This window comes from Arachis hypogaea, chromosome 18 (genome assembly GCF_003086295.3).
Source record: "Arachis hypogaea cultivar Tifrunner chromosome 18, arahy.Tifrunner.gnm2.J5K5, whole genome shotgun sequence".
Taxonomy (NCBI): domain Eukaryota; kingdom Viridiplantae; phylum Streptophyta; class Magnoliopsida; order Fabales; family Fabaceae; genus Arachis; species Arachis hypogaea.
The window spans coordinates 131959623-131978131 of record NC_092053.1 but is presented as its reverse complement, the minus strand read 5'-3'; the positions used below and the strand labels follow the sequence as shown (position 1 = coordinate 131978131).

Genomic DNA, 18509 nt, shown 5'->3' with positions numbered 1-18509 from the left:
TTTATTCACGTTATTTTTTCTTTTTACTAATGTCATGTGAGTAACATCATTTTTAAATCAACTAAAAAATTTATCAAATTAACTATTATTTTTAAATTAACAAAAAAATAAAAATACAAAAAAATATACAAAGTAATATAAATATATATAAATTAGGTTATAAAATTACTAATGATAATAATTAAAAATTAATAATATCTAATTAAATTTATAACCTACAAAAATTTATATCCTTATGTTTATTATATTTTACCGTTATAAATAATACAATAAATTTATAATTCTAATAATTAATTTATTAATTTTTATAAATAAATTATTAAATATAATAAACATCCATATTATAAATGTCATAATAATCTATTAATCATAATAAATTTTACGCTACAAATATTCAAATTTCATACTATCTGAACTACTTATATAAGTCTCTTATCACTATTTTCTCAAATAACATCAAAATTAGTACAAAAAATTTATTTTCGCACTATACAACATCTCAAACTTACTCGATGGAGCATTATTCTTTTGGACAATATCACCAAACAAATAAATAATTGGTTTATCAAAGTTCGCATGGTTCGTCTATGAAAAATATTAACACCCACAAATGAATAAGAGTCTCTTTATCTAGAAATAATTATATTAGATGAAAATGTACAAAACAAACATATTTATTATATTTTTAAAATGAATTTACGAAAAAATACATTAATTATTTTTATTTTTTATACTTTTTATATTATTTTATAATATTTTATATATAATTATATTTTAATATCTTTAAAATTATACTTCTTTCAATATGCTATTCATTGTTCCTTTTCTATTAACTTAAAAAAAATAAATGTAATCCATTTTTTTACACTAATTATTAACTATGATATGATTTCCTAACACCGCACGTAACATCTCTTTATGTAATTGTGAAGAGAAATATGATGAACATATTCAAACATTTGTTACTAAAATGAAAAGTCTATACTATAAAAAAATTTAAAAATAGAAGATGCAAATAATTTGTATAGACCAATTAAAGGTACAATGAAAGTAAATTTTTTACTCACAATTGTTGTGAAAGAAATTAAAGATTTAATTTTGAACATTTTCTAACACTATTTTGAATTTGCATCACTTGAGATATTGTCTGACAGGGTGGGTCAAAAAAAAATATTAACAGGTAATTTCACTTTATACTATTTCAATTATTATTATTAAAAATAACTTATTAAAAAAATCTACACATTTTTGTTCTTTTTATTGTAGATGTTATTAGAAAATTACATGCACATCAAAAGATTAAGGAGAAAGAAAATCATACAAATTTAATACACATCTTCGAAAGAAGAACATACATGCAAAGATGGAACAAACAATACAATAGAAAGTGCATATAGCTCAATAATTTATAAAGAACATGCCTTCACAAGAATCTACGACAGAAAGAAGAAAGCAACAACTCTAACAATAACCAATAAAGAAAAAAGAAGATGAGCGTCACATAAAAAGAATAACTCCATCAACTAAAACAAATGCAAAAGTCAAACCACTAAATAAAAATATTACTTTGTACAATTTCAATATTCAAATTTTTTGTACTACAAATAATTTTAAACAAAACACCTTTTAAATTTAATTTTAATTTACATATATTTAATTTAATTTTATAAAATATAGTCATTTTTAATATTTATTATATACTATAATTAATTTATTGTCCGCACATCACCCGAATCTCATTCTAGTTGAATTGCAAAGTCTAATGTGGAAAATTGATCTTCTCCAGTTTTTTTAACACTTAATAAGATACAATGTGATTTTCCACTTTTGATTCTATATCTGGGAACAGAAATAAATAAAAAAGAGAGTAATCAATAGTTAAATTAAGCACTAAATACCATCCAATTTTTTTTTTCACTGGAGAGGATCCACTCCCATATAATGTGTTGGGTTTCATTGGCACAGGGAGCAAGTTTCCATACTTCATGTGTTTGGGTTAAAGCCTTAAGGGGGGAAAAGGTAAGTAAATAAATAAAAATAAAAATTAAACTCATTTGTTACCGTTATTTTTATTAATAGTTTCAACAAAGGTCGTGTTTCAGGTATTTAACTTTTTTTTTGGTGACTGTTTCAGTATTTAACTGGATATAATAAAATAATATATTAAATTATTAATATATAAAAAATATGTTTTTTAAAAGATTTAATTTTTTTGTAGTTTATTATTTTAAATTGATTAATTGTTAAAATATTATATCAGCTTGACTAGTTAATCGATTTTTTAATTTTTAATTAATTTTCTATCAAATGATTTATATTAGACCGAACTAATTTGATAGCTAATTCTTAATTAATTGAATAAAACAAATTAAGTTTAGTCTGATTTTCAAAAATATAATCATGTTAGTTCATTCTAAAAGATAAAAACTTAAAATAAGAATTTTTTGATAAATTTTTTATAGAGATTTTTTTATATATAGAGTTTCAAAAGTTGTAAGAAAGGTTAATATTTGAAAAAAATTGAAAATAATATAAGTGATAGTATAAACTTATACAAAATATATAGGGATAAGTATTATTTTTATCCCTAAAATTTAGAGCCAAAATTAAATTCGTCCCTAATCTTATTTTGGGTTTAATATCGTCCCCAATGTTTTATTTGGTATTAAAATCGTCCTTTTGAATAAATTTCTTTTAAAAATGACAAAAATACCCTAATCTTCAAATACCCCCTTATCCCACCCACGTTTCACATACACTAATTTTCCTCCTCTTCCTCCTAAACCCACTGAACCCACTCCTCTTCTTCCCCGTGAGCATCCTTGCATGTGTCGTTGTTGTGTTGTTGCTGTTGTTGCATGTGTTAAAAGGAAAAACCACGGTAAAAATCTGCCATCGAGGGCTCCTCCGCTGCCATCGAGATTGATGGTCACCCTCGCCTTGTCACGTTGCACCCTCACCTTGCCTTGCCGCACCCTCCCGTCGCCTCGCTATTGAAGGACATCCTCTCTGCCGTCGTCGCCCTCCTCTTTGGCGTCGGTCACGATGTCGTCACCATTTATCTTGTCGGTTGTCAACAACCTTCTCCAGCAACAACGGTGGCGGAGTAAACTGGCAACTTTGCTGACTCTATTTCGCTCTGGATTTTGTTTGTCTCTGTGTAATTGATTAAGTTTTTCATTTTTTTAATTTGAATGCTTTGTTGTTGTTGTTGTTGTTGGATTTGAAGGGTTTGATGTTGCATTTAAAACAAAAATTTTAGAAGTGTTGGAGTGGTGGTGAACGTTGAGGCTGAGCTTCTTGCTTTTCCATTAGCGTTTGCAAGGACTTCTCTGGTTCCAGCCAGGAACGGATCCAGAAATGTTACCATGGGGGCCAATAATATATATAATGTCAAAAAATATATGCAAATAAATTATAATAGTCAAATTCGTCCTTGAAAGATCACACATTCTTCAAATTAGTCCTCAAGATATTTTTTAGTCATATTAGTCTTTAAAAGATAAAACGTAAGTCAAATTGGTCTTTCCGTTAATTAGATGATAACGGTTGATGACGTGTCACATTAAGTGCCACGTGGCATGATGACATGGCAGGTTAATGCCACGTATCACAATATGATTGGTTGACGTGTCAGTGACACCTAGCATGCCACGTGTCACTTGTCGTGTAAACAAATTATTTATAATAAAAATAATCCCTAAAAGTTTAGACGTAAGTCATTTTCATCCTTAAAATTTTAAAAATTAATCAAATTAGTCCTTATATAAATTTCTTTTATTTTTTTTCATAATATTAAATTTGAAGTATTTTTATAGTACTAATTTTAAATTATTCCTTAATGAATAAAATTTTTTATACATAAAATAATTTAAATTATTATAAAGTTATTTTGTTATTTGTATTTTAAATTTTATATTTTCAAATTGTAATTTATTATAGCAAATTTTTTTTATTTAAACATATTTATCAAATTATTGTTGATTATATATTTAAAATTTTAATATTTTAAATCTTACTATATAATATAATATTTATTTTAAAATTTAAATCTTTTAAATTTTTTAAAATTATAATTTTTATTATTATTTAATATATATAGTATAACTCAATAATTGAAAAACTGATTTGTGGGATTGTAACACCTTACTACACAGAGTTTTACACTTAAGTCGTAGAACAGAAGTAGTGTGGTCTTACGGACCTCTATTCGGAAATATTAACATATAATAGTGAAAGGAAGTAATACACTAGGAGTCTTGAAAAACGGATAAACAAAAAATTGCAAAATGAAAAGCGCAATGCTCCAGAGATAAGATTACTTGCATACTAAGAAACCTAGAAGATAAGAATAAGAATAAGAATAAGTAACAGAGTAAAAGAAGGCCAAGAATACAGCGTAACTAGCTCCTGACTCAACCTGCAAAGCCAAGGCTAGCCGGAAGATATATATATATATATATATATATATATATATATATATATATATATATATATATATATATATATATATATATTATATATATAGGTATCTCAAAATACACAAAATACAAGATAAGGTCCTATCTCTCCCTCAACCTCTATGAGGAGCAAAATAAACAAGTTTCTTAGAGAGCATACTAGGTAAATATATATACATATATACAAACAGGAAACTCAAAATACACCCAGGTACTACTCAGCGAGGAGCCTCTCGACCTGCATTTGAAAACAACAACACAGTATGGGATGAGAACCGGAGGTTCTCAGCATGCTAAAGGCGTCACACGTATAATAAATAAGGTCCTGGGAATGCTAGAGGCAATCCTAGAACTCCGTCGTACCATTGAAAGACTTAATTACTAAACAGAAGCCATAAACAGGGGTAGGTAATCTAAACCTTTCTAAACTTACTCAACTTTAATCCTAACATAATACCAAGCCATTTCACCCTTCCTTCGTCCCTCCGTCATCCATAATTTAGCAAAGACAAGCAACCAAAACAAGTTCACGCACAAGTAATAAGCAGATAGCGCAAGTAGCAAGTATAACAGATAGCAGGAGGTATATATTAAATTAGGCAAACCCAGGAAATGCATAGCAACCAAAACAAACAAATGCGTATGATGCATGCCTGTCCTAAGGCTGATGAGGCTCATCTGTCAGTTATCCAGCCAACCTGACAAGTCCGGAAACCTTAGACTGTCTCCCGTTGCGCATCCCCATGAGTCTATACATAGATTTCACATTCAATTATCATTCAAATCACTCAATGGGGGCTATCCATACCCAGGAATTTATACGTACCCGATCACCGTTACGACGTAGGGTCAACAGAGTATCGAGTTTCGACCTCGAACACGTGGTGGCAAGTCACAGTTTTTACCCAGAAAAACTCGTATCTCAGATATCATTTCTCATAAGCCATTTCATTTTCATAATCAATATATAATCATTTATCAAGCCATGACATTAAACTTCTTTTAATATTCTCATCTCCGTCATATAAGTCATCATTTACCTCTTACTTCACTTCCAAGTTAGCTTATTTTCCTAGCTTCAACTAGCTACTGAACTTAGCACTATACCTTAAGTTTAAAAAGGAGGAAATGGAGGTTTAGAAGTGAAAATCTGATTTAAAATGTTAAAATCCAGTTTTGCAGCAAACAGGGGCCACGCGCACGCATGGTGAGAATAGCACGTCACGCGTACGCGTGATTATGCGTACGCGTGATCATGCGCATTGGCCTCTCACGCGCACGCATGGCTACTCACGCATGCGTCGCCAAAATGTCACGCCACGCGTACGCGTGGATGGACGTTTTCCGTCCAAAATTGGCAGTTCATTTGAAATAAATCCAATTCCATCCAAAATTTGAGGAGCAGGTTATGGACTTCCAAAATTCACCAAAATTCACTTTTTACCAACCCACATCCAAACCTCATTTTCACCAAAGTCATGTTCCTTACCATCAAAACCTGCACCTCCATTATATAACAAGTTCCATTTTATTAATCCTATCCACTATCACATTAATATTCATACCAATTCATAAAACCCGTGCATTATTCAAAGAATTCACCCATTCCAACCATAACTTTCATATTAAAATTCATTAGTCCATTACCTTCGTTCATTAATACCATATCATAATCCACCTTCAACTAATTAAACAAGTCATACCACCAAATTCAATTAACTCATATCAACATCATCATCAACCCAACATTAATATTTATAATCACACATATTCAACAATACCAGCAACTCATACTCATAAATTCCAATACAAACTCAATCATAAATTTATCCTACATCATCACACAACTAATCATTTCATTCATTTATCCATTTCAACTTAGCCTATGGTCCCCTAGCCTAAGTTTTCACAAAATCTTATATGTTAAACACACGAAACCTAAACCATACCTTGGCTGATCACTTTATTCAATCCAAGGCAGCCTCACAAGCTAGAACACAGCCCCCAAGCTCAAAGAAACCATCCACAAACCAAGCTTCAATCACCCATAAGCCTCCAAATACTCAATTTTCAATTCCAATGCATATATATGAATTTAATTCACACCTAATACACACATATATTCCAAATTTAGATTTTACCTAATGAATTCAAAATTAAATTAAAGTTTAGGGAAACCTTACAGCTCCCACACGCGTAGCAACTCAAACCCAGTAAGCTCCACAAGCTAAATCGAACCTAGAACATTAAAATTGGCAAAATTTCACTATAGGATTTCAATTTCAAAAATAGAAAGGGAATAGAGATTTTGGAACGAAAATGGAGCTTACCGGTGAAATTTATCCGAAAGAAATGTAGAGCTCGACGCGCTGGACGCGTGGCCGCAAACGGTGCAGCGATCGGAACTCAAACGGAAAAGTTATGGTAATGAGATGGTTTGATGAGGGTTAGGGAGTTCTTCTTCTTCCCCAATCTGTTTGGCTTCGTTGTGTATGAAATGAGAAAGAAGAAGCTGCTGCTTCTTTTAAATTATAGGTCCAGTTGGACCTACGGGTCCGGTTTGGACTTCGGTTTAATTGGTTCGACTTTTTCGATCCAATTTTGGGCCAAACTTTTTGAAATTGGTATTAAAATTTTCGTTTTGACGAGCTCTATTTTATTTTGATATTAGTTTTTTTTTTTTATTTTTCTAATTAAAATTCAATTTATTGACTAATTATTTACCGATTTTAGCGGGATTTACATGGATCACTTGTTGAATCTTAATATTTTAATATATTTTTAAAATAATTACTATATTTTTAGAGTGAGATATAAAAGATTAAAATATTTAAAATAACTACTATATTTATTTAGTAAAATCTAAAATATAGTTTTAATATTTTGGATTTTACTAAATAAATATGTAAGACCCAGAAATTTTAGAAAAATCTTATTAAGAGCTAATTTTGATTTATTTATTCATTAAGTATTTTAATTTCAGAAATTATTTTATTAAAGATAATTAAAACAAATTTTGATTAATTGAGTTTAAAGTAATTTAAGGTTTTATCTAATTTTATAATTATCTATATTTAAATTATAAAGTTTAGTAAATGTAAAATAATAAGAATTTTATATAATTTGGTTTAAATAATTAAGATTTTATAATTTAATACTTTAATTCTTATAAAAAAAGAAAATTAATTATATTATTTTATATTTTAAATTAAAATATTTAATTAAAAGCTAATCAATAAATTAATAATTAAATAATATCTTTAAAATAATTTTAAAGGATTAATTTAGAATTTAATTTAATATAATATCTCTTAATTTTATTAAAATTTAACAAAGTCTCAATTTGTCCAAAAATTCCTAATTTTACATTTGTCTTAAATAAAACCCTAATTGTACCCTAACCCATAACCACCACCGCCATACCCCCTTTCCTTTAAAGAAACATAGCTTTAGAACAAACTAAAAGAAAAAGAGAAGGGGAATAGAAACAGGGGAAAGCAGGGAAGAGAGAGTGAAATCCGAGAAAACAGAGAGAAAGAGAGGGAAGAGCGGCGGTGGAAGGGGGAAGACGCACCGGAGCTGGTGGGCTGTTCCGCCACTCTTTGTCGCGGCTGAGGCCGTCGCCGCCGCAGATGCGTCCGTGCCGTTGTGTGTCGCCGTCAGAGGAAGAGGAGCGCGAACCAGAGCCATGCAAGGGAGGAGCAGAGCGCACGCAGGGGAGAAGTGCCTTCGATTTAATTGGTTCAACTTTTTCTAATGAAAGCTGCCCCTAGTATTTCTTATTCGTCAATTTAAGACATTCACAGTGATGATGGTGGATATGGGTTCTGTGTCAAGAAGTGTTGGTTCCTTGTGAATACGATGCCAGAAAAAGATGATGATGGCCGGTTTGCAAGTGGAGGGTGGAAAAGTGAAGATGGAAGGCTTAGTGTGTGTTTGGATTTACGTTGGACAAACTGGAGTTTAAATAAAAGTGATTTTGTAGAATTGATTTTGGGTAGAAGTGAGTTTGTGCCAACATGATTTATGTTTGGCAATTTTTACTAAAATTGATTTTGATAAAATAAATATTGTTTGGATAATATTAGTTAAAACCATTTCTAGATAAATAATTAATTAATTACTAAAAAATATATAATATTAAATTATAATATTATTTTTTTAAGTATATTTAATCTTTTTTATATTTTTTTAGCATTTTTATATAATATTTTTTTAATAGTACTCTATTTTAGTATATTATAATTTTTTATTATTGTAGTAAAAATTAATATTTATTTATGAAATTAAAAATAATATATAAAAATTGATAACTTTTTAAGTATTTTTTTATAATAAAAAATAATATTTATTTATTAAATTAAAAACAATATATAAAATAACATATTTTAGTACTCTTTTTAAGTACTCTTAATAATCTTATTTTTATTATTATTTTAGATTCTAATTTTTTACAAGTTATATTTTTATTATTATTTATAATTAATTTTTTATTTAATTTATCATTTCTAATAAGAACAATAATACATATTATAAAAAATTAAAATAGTAAACAGTGCACAAAAATTAAAATAATTGTTTTAATATTCTCAGTATTTATTTAGAACAAATTATGAAAAAACCAATAATAACTAGCAACAAACCTAAACGTATGTTGAGTAAACGCAGAAGCTCTAATTTTTTGCTTCTTGTGAACGAACTTTTGAAATGCAGAATCACGTTGGCGTTCAGGGAAGAAAAATTGCCAAACATAAAAAAACATCGTTCAAAGCATTGAAACACACTTTTATCCTCTCCAACGTGTTTCACAAACACACCCTTAGCTGTGGGTATTCAAGCTTTAGATGGAAGAGAGTAACGATGGAGGAATTTTATGATATTAAAACATTATGCTTATTTGGAATATTTGATGGTCATGGTAGTTCTCATGCTGCAGAGTATTTGAAAGAGCATCTCTTTGATAATCTCATGAAGCATCCAAATTTTCTTTACTTGTGCCAAATTGGCTATAAGTGAAACGTATCAAGGGACTGATTCTCAATTTTTGAATTCTGAAAAAGACACTTTCCGGGATGATGGCTCTACTGCTTCAACTGCTGTTTTGGTTGATAACTATCTCTATGTTACTAATGTTGGAGATTCTGGGACTATAATATTGAAGGCTGGTAAAGCAATTGCTCTCTCAGGAGTTGATGAACAGAAGAGGAATTGATGCGTTTAACTACTGAGCTTTGGCTAATCGAGGTAGGGTTTTTCTTAAAATATATTTATATTACAGAGTTGTGATAAATAGATATTAATGTGAGAGAACATATGCCTGTGATTATAATTGTCTTCTAAATCTGGTTGTTTGCTGGATTGAATGATTGATTGCTTGATTGCTTGAGTAGTTTGTGATTGCTGAAAAGAAATTAGTTTGAAAGGTTATTTTGTTGATTATTATGAAAAATGGCTTTTCTTGGTTTTGAAGCTATTTTTGATGATGTAAAGGAATTGGCTTTGGAAATGGTTTAATTTTGAGTTAGTGACTTTATAAATGATTTTATAAATGATTTAGTATTTGAGCTGGTTTGATTTTAAAAAGAGATTTATTATGGGCACTGATTCGCTTTGAAAATAATTTGATATTGGAACTAGCTGAATCTTGGAAAATGATTGAGGTTTGGAAAAGGTTTGAGAAATACTTGGATGGGACCCGAAAAGGGTGGCAGAATCCGAGTTTTAGAGGAGATGTTGCCGAAATTTTATAAAATTAGAAGTTTCATTTGAAGTAGTTATTTTAAAAGGTTTAATTTTAAGCATTATATGACTTAAGATTACTTCACTTATCAAAGAAAAAGTTATGTTTTGGATTGAGAATTGTTAGTGAACGAAACGGAAAGAATGATGATGAGGATTGATTTGAAATATGATTTTTGAATGAATTTGGAAATGGGATATAGGATTGACGAATGATGATGATATTGAGAATGACTTAGATATTGATGAATGATGAATGAATTATTTATATGCCTTATGAATTTGAAATATCTGAGATACGAGGTTCTCTGGATTAAGTGTCGTGGCTTGCCACCACGTGTACCAGGTTGAAAACTCGATACTCTGTTGATCCTACGACGTAAGTGTGACCGGACACTATATAAATTCCTGGGGATGTTACCCCCATTGAGCAATATTGATTATTTGAGAAAAAAAGCTATGCATAGACTCTTGGGGATGCACGTCGGGGGACAGTCTAAGGACAATTCAGACTTGTCGGGTTGGCTGGATAACCGACAGATGAGCCTCATCAGCCATAGGACAGGCATGCATCATATGCATTTGTATGTTTTGCTTGGGTTTGAACTTGTTTTGATTTGCCTAATTGCTAAACTGTTCTTAACTGCTACTTGAACTATTTGCTGTAACTGCTACCTACTTGTGCTTTCCTTGCCTATCTTGCTTGTGTCCTGGCGTGCTACATTTGAGAATGAACTTTGGTGCTGAAATGATGACTGTGTTGTTTGATTGCGTAGTTGGTTTCCGATTGAGATTTTCTTATAAGAAAGGAAATGGTTTGAATTTCTGAAATATTAAACATTGTTTCTTTGAAAAAGTTTTTGAACGATTTCCTATGGGTTTTAAAAGATTCATAAAGCAATGATAATCACTGAGCTTGAGAATAGTTTTCTTATTAAATATCTTCTTATGACAACTTTGAAATTCCATGGTGAGACCGTGTGGTTAGGTTCTCACCCCCCTACAGCTTTACCTTTTCAGGAACCGGATGAAGAAGCATTAAGAAGAGTTATACTGCGTTTGGTTTATATGCTGTTGTATTGTTTAGATTATTTTCTTCCCTCGTCTTTGTTATTACAAGTTTGTAAGAGGGATAGGAATTGTATGTTTTATATGTATAATATATTGATTTATTATGTAAGGAGTCTTGTATATGAATCTATGCCTGCTTGTTTGCTTTTTTTAAGATAAAGTATTTACTTCCGATGTTCAAAGAAATCAGGGATACAGTGTCGAGTCACAGGCTCCTATTTTAGTATTTAATATGTAAAGTAGTCGTAATACTTATTGCTATTAGAGTGGCGCAGCCGGAAGCGTGACTTCTGATAGTGAGGGTGTTACATTATGGTATCAGAGCGGTCTTTTCTGTAGAGCCTTGGGAATGGACTGATTATGCTTCAATTGCATACTCTGAGAGTCTGTCATGTAGTAGGTCTTGTTTAAATAACGAGAATTAGAGCTTTATGCACATGACGGTCTATTGATTAATGCCATTAATCTTGCATTGCATAATTCTCGGTATTATGTTTGGCCGGCTTAATACTAGTGAATTATATATATGTAAGCATTAATGGGTTATCATAGGCGATATGCGAGTCATAGTGATAACGCGAGTCGCGGGTTTTGGGAACGTTAGAAACTAAGTTCTAGAGATTAGTTCCGTTTTGACGTATAATCTTTATTTGTGCTTGACATTATCGTTTTCTTTATCAATTGTATTGGAATCTCTAGTTTTCGATTTCTTCTTGGAATGTGTTTTGGATATTTTTCTACCATATCTCCTCATCCATATACATCCTTGTTTGATTATGTTCCTAATTGTTGCTAGAATCTTTAAGGAACATTCAACCTTGACACTGTTCAGAAACTTGGTATTTATTGATTTGATCTTGAATTAGTTTTGGTGCAATGCATAATCCTTGATTCCTAAATTATTTGAAATCTTAAGAGTCGTGATTCGTAGTAAACTGATTATGCGATTTAGTTCTCCTGTTTCGTGTTCTGCAACTATTGTGTGTCCTGCTCGGATTACAATCTTCGGTTTTATGTTTCTTCATAAAAATAATAAAAACTGACCTTGATTTGATAAAATGTATCAATTATAGTAGTTTTCTCCTACAACTCTTATCTTGGAATCTCTTTTAAAAATAGTTCCATTTTAGTTCTTTTTCTGTTTGATTTTGATTGTAACCATTATTTGAATTCTGAATACGACAACCTTTGATTTTATAAGTATTTTCCTACAAAAAATAAATAATTTCTTTATATAGTTACAACATGCTTTTATCTAAAAGTACTACTTAGTCTTTATTTATCCTTACAAGAATACTTTACCTTAGATTTTCTCATTTAAACATAATTTGATCCTTTTACAACATTATTCGAATTTTTATGTATATATATATATATACATATTTACTTGATTATGTATTTACGAACTCTTCAAACCTCCTAAGGTAAGATTTTGCTTTTATTCCAATTAATTTAGCATAACATAATATTTATCTTTTAGTTATTTTTGAAAAATATTGAATTTATATACTTTCTTTAGAAAGAGATAATCCAATTCCTTTAGGTTCAATTTGAAGATGTTCTAAATTGTTATACTCTCTTTCTTATTATTGCCCATGTCGAAGCTCTTTGATTTAGAATTCCTTCTTAAGCTTTCGAATTAACGCTCCTTACGATACATTACATAGCTTATATACATCCTTGTTTGTTGATAATCTCACGTATTCTTTCAAAATCTTTGCGAAATACCATCTTTGTCCAATTGCGAACCTGAGTATCCTCCTAATTTCTTGCAAGTACCGTTTATGCCGTTTGTCCTCCTTTTCTCAAGTTCCGTATTCCTTGTATGTTAGCTCCTAGTGATGTGAATTGTGCGCACAAAAAAATGAATTTGGTAAGTGTACAAGGTTATAAGGAGTCGCGAAGTTTCGAGGTAACGCAAACATCTATACTTTTTTCAGTTCCCTCAATTGTTTATTTCATATCTTCTCTTTTCATTAGGTAGAACGATCTTTCTCTTAAGTTTATCTATTCCTTGTAGATCTTTCATTTGATTGTGTTTCTTACACATTCCCTTGGATTTGGTAAATGACGTCCTTGACTCTGGTCGCTTTCGTGTGAATCTTGTACCTTGATTTAGCTCGAAATCAATTCTAATGAATGCACCATTTTCTTATCATCCCTATTGAAGTTCTTTAATTTCTCCATACGTCCACCTCTTATTTATAAATTGTTATCTGAATCTTTAAGAACGTCTATCCTTGCCATTATACTTCTCCTTATAAAGTCTTGTACTCTTTAACATAACATTGGAATTGTTTTGGATATGATGCCGACCCTTGAATCTTTGAAAATGTAAAGTGTCTCTTTTTATTGTTGTATTGGCTTATGTATTCTAAATTGTGCCGTTCAATTTGACATATCGTTCCTCCTTTTCTTTTCTTGAAATGTAATTTAAATTTTCTTGCTTCACCATTTGTACCTTATGTACACCTTGATCTGCTTACACTTCTGACTACGTTAAAACTTTTGCAATACGGCTATTGATTCCGTACTCCTCCACGAACTATGAAACCCCCGTGATCATTTGAAGTTGTTCCGCAGTAATGCGTCACCATTGTCTTTAATCATTCATTTTCTATGAAATCTCATACTTGTTCGACTCAACTTGGAAATGTTTTAAATTAATGCGCTGATTTTCTTCTTATTGATCCTATTGAATTTCTTTGATCCAAAGGTTATCCTTGAAATTGTCAATTGATTTCTTTCTAGCAAGCTTCGTTGCTTGAGCATCATTGTTTATCTGTAATTGCATTTATTCTTTCAAATTCTCGCGAATGCTGCCCCTGTCACTTTTCTTTCTTTTCTATGGTCTATTATTTTTCTGAATATACTCGAGATTAGTTTTGGTATCTTGTGCGACCGTTGGACTTAGTAAACGACACGTTAGTCCTTTAGGACACGTTTGATGAACGTAAAAGGTGAAACTCGTAAGTGTACGACGTCACAGGGAATTGTGAAACCTTGTTTTACGTGAAAGTTTTGTTAATGTGGGACCTATGACCAGTAGTAAGGTTTGCAAAGTGTTTGACAAAATTGGAAATCTTCGGATGAATTGTTCAATGAAGTACGGTTAAGAATGGTGGAGATAAGTTATGTTAAAGTTTGAATAGTTGAGTCTCTGAAGTTGGTATGAGATTAGTATACGGATGTTAAGCACATCGTTTTAACTCTGACTTGTTTTATAACCTTTTACTGCCTTGCTTTACCATCACATGTTTGAAACATATCATCTTGTACATCAAGCCTATCTTGTAACCTTGTTTCACATAATACTTATACCCTTCATATTTTTATATGAAAATCCTGGTATATAAAACTATATGTATATATATTGAGGACCTTTTGCCTTTTCTTTAAATGAGTTCAAGAACGAAGTAATATGAAATCTCTTTTATTTTGTATCAATTTTCGAGGACGAAAATTTTTATAAGGTAGGTAGGATGTAAGACCCAGAAATTTTAGAAAATCTTATTAAGAGCTAATTTTAATTTATTTATTCATTATGTATTTTAATTTTAAAAATTATTTTATTAAAGATAATTAAAGCAAATTTTGATTAATTGAGTTTAAAGTAATTTAAGGTTTTATCTAATTTTATAATTAAGGAATTATTTTCTATATTTAAATTATAAAGTTTAGTAAATGTAAAATAATAAGAATTTTATATGATTTGGTTTAAATAATTAATATTTTATAATTTAATACTTTAATTCTTATAAACAAAGAAAATTAATTATATTATTTTATATTTTAAATTAAAATATTTAATTAAAAGCTAATCAACAAATTAATAATTAAATAATATCTTCAAAATAATTTTAAAAGATTAATTTAGAATTTAATTTAATATAATATCTCTTAATTTTATTAAAATTTAACAAAGCCTCAATTTACCCAAAAATTCTTAATTTTACATTTACCCTAAATAAAACCCTAATTGTACCCTAACCCATAACCACCACCGCCATACCCCCTTTCCTTTAAAGAAACATAGCTTTAGAACAAACTAAAAGAAAAAGAGAAGGGGAATAGAAATAGGGAAAGCAGGGAAGAGAGAGTGAAATCCGAGAAAACAGAGAGAAAGAGAGGGAAGAGCGGCGGTGGAAGGGGGAAGACGCACCGGAGCTGGTGGGCTGTTCCGCCGCTCTTTGTCGCGGCTGAGGCCGTCGCCGTCAGAGGAAGAGGAGCGCGAACCAGAGCCATGCGAGGGAGGAGCAGAGCGCGCGCAGGGGAGAAGCCACCGCTGCTGTCGCATCTTGCCGCCGCTGCCACTGCTGAGGTCACCATCGTTGTCCTCACCACAAGCAGAGTCACCGCCATCCATGGTGGAGCCGAGGAGAGAGAGTGCCCGAAGAGAGGAGACTGACGGAGGAGGAGTGCGACGCGAGGAAGGAGACGATGTTTACGTCACTGCCGCCAAATCTCACCACCGCTGCTGGAGCCTCTGGCCGTCGGGACCGCCTTTCTTACCACCGCTTATGAAGCTCATCGGAGTTGCTCGAAGGTTACTGTCGCTCTATTTGATTATGTTGGAAGCTGCGCTACTGTGGGTGTGGTTGCTGAAAACTGTCGCCGGAACTCCTGTCTTCTTGGTTGGTCGGTTAGATGGTATGCAGTAGTCGTCTAAGTCTTTGGTTGTTCAAGCTGGAACCTTTTCCAAACAAGTGAGAATAAACAACACTAAGAGGAGTTTGCAAGCTGTCCCTAGTATTTCTTATTCGTCAATTTAAGACATTCACAGTGATGATGGTGGATATGGGTTCTGTGTCAAGAAGTGTTGGTTCTCTTGTGAATACGATGCCAGAAAAAGATGATGATGGCCGGTTTGCAAGTGAAGGGTGGAAAAGTGAGGATGGAAGGCTTAGCTGTCAAGCTTTAGATGGAAGAGAGTAACGATGGAGGAATTTTATGATATTAAAACATTGAAGTTTGGTGGTCATTCAGTATGCTTATTTGGAATATTTGATGGTCATGGTAGTTCTCATCGAGCATCTCTTTGATAATCTCATGAAGCATCCAAATTTTCTTTACTGATGCCAAATTGGCTATAAGTGAAACGTATCAAGGGACTTATTCTCAATTTCTGAATTCTGAAAAAGACACTTTCCGGGATGATGGCTCTACTGCTTCATCCGCTGTTTTGGTTGATAACTATCTCTATGTTAGAGATTCTGGGACTATAATATTGAAGGCTGGTAAAGCAATTGCTCTCTCAGTAGTTGATGAACGGAAGAGGAATTGATGCGTTTAACTACTGAACTTTGGCTAATCGAGGTAGGGTTTTTCTTAAAATATATTTATATTACAGAGTTGTGATAAATAGATATTAATGTGAGAGAACATATGCCTGTGATTATAATTGTCTTCTAAATCTGGTTGTTTGCTGGATTGAATGATTGATTGCTTGATTGCTTGAATAGTTTGTGATTGCTGGAAAGAAATTAGTTTGAAAGGTTATTTTGTTGATTATTATGAAAAATGGCTTTTCTTGGTTTTGAAGCTATTTTTGATGATGTAAAGGAATTGGCTTTGGAAATGGTTTTTTTTTTGTGACTGGCTTTGGAAATGGTTTAATTTTGAGTTAGTGACTTTATAAATGATTTTATAAATAATTTAGTATTTGAGCTGGTTTGATTTTAAAAAGAGATTTATTATGGGCACTTATTCGCTTTGAAAATAATTTGATATTGGAACTAGCTGAATCTTGGAAAATGATTGAGGTTTGGAAAAGGTTTGAGAAATACTTGGATGGGACCCAAAAAGGGTGGCAGAATCCGAGTTTTAGAGGAGATGTTGCCGATTTATAAAATTAGAAGTTTCATTTGAAGTAGTTATTTTAAAAGGTTTAATTTTAAGCATTATATGACTTAAGATTACTTCACTTATCAAAGAAAAAGTTATGTTTTGGATTGAGAATTGTTAGTGAACGAAACGGAAAAAATGATGATGAGGATTGATTTGAAATATGATTTTTGAATGAATTTGGAAATGGGATATAGGATTGACGAATGATGATGATATTGAGAATGACTTAGATATTGATGAATGATGAATGAATTATTTATATGGCTTATGAATTTGAAATATCTGAGATACGAGGTTCTCTGGATTAAGTGTCGTGGCTTGCCACCACGTGTACCAGGTTGAAAACTCGATACTCTGTTGACCCTACGACGTAAGTGTGACCGGGCACTATATAAATTCCTGGGAATGTTACCCCCATTGAGCAATATTGATTATTTGAGAAAAAATGCTATGCATAGACTCTTGGGGATGCACGTCGGGGGACAGTCTAAGGACAATTCAGACTTGTCGGGTTGGCTGGATAACCGACAGATGAGCCTCATCAGCCATAGGACAGGCATGCATTATATGCATTTGTATGTTTTGCTTGGGTTTGAACTTGTTTTGGTTTGCCTAATTGCTAAACTGTTCTTAACTGCTACTTGAACTATTTGCTGTAACTGCTACCTACTTGTGCTTTCCTTATCTGTCTTGCTTGTGTTTGTCCTGGCGTGCTACATTTGAGAATGAACTTTGGTGCTGAAATGATGACTGTGTTGTTTGATTGCGTAGTTGGTTTCTGATTGAGATTTTCTTATAAGAAAGGAAATGTTTTGAATTTCTGAAATATTAAACATTGTTTCTTTAAAAAAGTTTTTGAACGATTTCCTATAGGTTTTAAAAGATTCATAAAGCAATGATAATCACTGAGCTTGAGAACAGTTTTCTTATTCAATATCTTTTTATGACAACTTTGAAATTCCATGGTGAGACCGTGTGGTTAGGTTCTTACCCCCCTACAGCTTTACCTTTTTAGGAACCGGATGAAGAAGCATTAAGAAGAGTTATACTGCGTTTGGTTTATATGCTGTTGTATTGTTTAGATTATTTTCTTCCATCGTCTTTGTTATTACAAGTTTGTAAGAGGGATATGAATTGTATGTTTTATATGTATAATATATTGAGTTATTATGTAAGGAGTCTTGTATATGAATCTATGCCTGTTTGTTTGCTTTTTTTAAGATAAAGTATTTACTTTCGATGTTCAAAGAAATCAGGGATACAGTGTCGAGTCACATGCTCCTATTTTAGTATTTAATATGTAAAGTCGTCGTAATACTTATTGCTATTAGAGTGGCGCAGCTGGAAGCGTGACTTCTGATAGTGAGGGTGTTACAAAATATAGTAATTATT

At 31.5% G+C, this 18509-nt stretch overlaps 1 pseudogene; it reads left to right on the top strand.

Moving 5' to 3' along the window:
- Positions 1 to 15634: 15634 nt before the first annotated feature.
- LOC112770586 (probable protein phosphatase 2C 76) lies at positions 15635 to 18292 on the top strand (annotated as a pseudogene).
- The last annotated feature ends 217 nt before the right edge of the window (positions 18293 to 18509 follow it).